We start from the raw sequence: 1,149 nt of genomic DNA on the forward strand, positions 1-1,149 counted from the left end.
GAGCTGGTGAGGGGCAGCCCTGCCCACAGCACGGGGTTCAGAAGCGGATGTGTTTTTGAGGTGTCTTCCAGCCCAAATTATTCTGTGATTCTATGGTTCTATAAAGTTTGTAATTTAATCTTTCTTTCAGTCTCAAAACAACTCAAAACTACTCTAGCTGTCTCTATTTTACATTTAAGGCAGGGACACTAAAGTGACTGTAAAAGTGTCTAAAAAGACACATTAACAGCTTCTGCATTATGTGGAGTAAGAAATCAATCCTTCAGTCTTTTAGACAGTTATTTTGTATGCCTAAGTATTCTTTGTCTCAAGATGCATCTTATACCTTTCTGTGCCTCTGTGTCTATCAGGACAGATCTCCAACATACGTTTTTATTGTAAATTCAGTAGAACAAAGTGAAAATATGCAAAGTAAACTTTGGGGGCTGTGAGTTTTAAAAATATTTACAATGAAGTCTAAAAAAATGTCAATTTCTTGAATCTCTTACAAGATTTTATATTTTGGTTTCCTGTGCTAACCTCAGCTTGAGCACTAGGGATGCAGAAGAGGCTGTGTGAATACACAGTCAGCAGAGCTGATGCCAGCTGACTGAACGGGTAGGCCCTCTGGCATTGTTCAGCAAGGAAAGCTGGGGGAAAGGAAAATCAACCAACTACCAAAGTGACAGTAATGAAGTTATCGGGCTAGGGTAAAATAAGGGATCAGAGTTGTAAAGATTGGTAAGGTTTTTTTCCTCTTATTTCATTCCATAGTGATGTCTATTATATATAAAATTTATACATGTATCATTTCTGGAGTAGTTGTTATTGAACACTTAATTGAATGAGAGCTCATACGTGAAGAGTCTTTTCTGGTAAGAAATTTCTCTCTTTGAAATGTTTGGTTGTACTACGTTTGTACTATGCTTATTCAGGAAAAAGCATTTTTTCCCCTGGAACTCAAGTGTTTACAAGGCAGTTTACATGGAAATATCTACATTGGAAAAAACTGTACAGAATACTATTTGGGGATGTTTATACCTGTAGACAGATTCTTAGTGTCATGTGGTTTTTCCAGCTAGGAACTGTTCTTTAATTCTGTTTAGGCAGAGGATACTTTTACCAGCCTCTCACAATTAATAATTAAAGTAATAATTAAGTAATTTTTAT

General features: G+C 36.2%; 1 protein-coding gene across 1 annotated transcript in view; it reads left to right on the forward strand.

Moving 5' to 3' along the window:
• Positions 1-1,149, forward strand: part of KIAA0825 (KIAA0825 ortholog) — a 78,222-nt gene that overhangs the window by 6,841 nt on the left and 70,232 nt on the right.

Source organism: Meleagris gallopavo, chromosome Z (assembly GCF_000146605.3).
Source record: "Meleagris gallopavo isolate NT-WF06-2002-E0010 breed Aviagen turkey brand Nicholas breeding stock chromosome Z, Turkey_5.1, whole genome shotgun sequence".
Classification (NCBI taxonomy): Eukaryota; Metazoa; Chordata; class Aves; order Galliformes; family Phasianidae; genus Meleagris; species Meleagris gallopavo.